Below are 411 nucleotides of genomic sequence, written 5' to 3'. Positions count from 1 at the left end.
GGCCCCTGGGACTTGCTGGGTGCGAGCAGGGGGGGGCACAGAGCAGGGCACCCACCCTCCCGGCACCCAACCTGGGGTGAGGGGGGGTCCCCCTGCATCCCTGGTGCTTGCAGCTTTGTGGGGGGATGTTGGGACCTCCCAGGCTCACCCCATTGTCCTGATACCCCCCCAAAATACCCCGAGACACCCCAAGAGGCTTCTGCCCACCCTGGGAAAGCTCCCCCGGTGCCACCGCGGGCACCGCAGAGCTGCTGACGGGGCAAGAGGGGCCCGGAAAAGGCTCCGGGGCCGCGGTTCCCCGGGGGCACAGCGAGTCCGGGACGGGGTTTTGGCCAAGGAACCTCTGGAGGCTTTTGGTGGCCAGAGGCCATTTTGCGGCCAGACGCAGCGATTTTGGTTAAAAAAAAAAAA

This window comes from Calidris pugnax, unplaced genomic scaffold (assembly GCF_001431845.1).
Source record: "Calidris pugnax isolate Ruff unplaced genomic scaffold, ASM143184v1 scaffold214, whole genome shotgun sequence".
Lineage (NCBI taxonomy): Eukaryota > Metazoa > Chordata > Aves > Charadriiformes > Scolopacidae > Calidris > Calidris pugnax.
The sequence above is the reverse complement of the archived record's forward strand: the minus strand, read 5'-3'. Positions refer to the sequence as shown.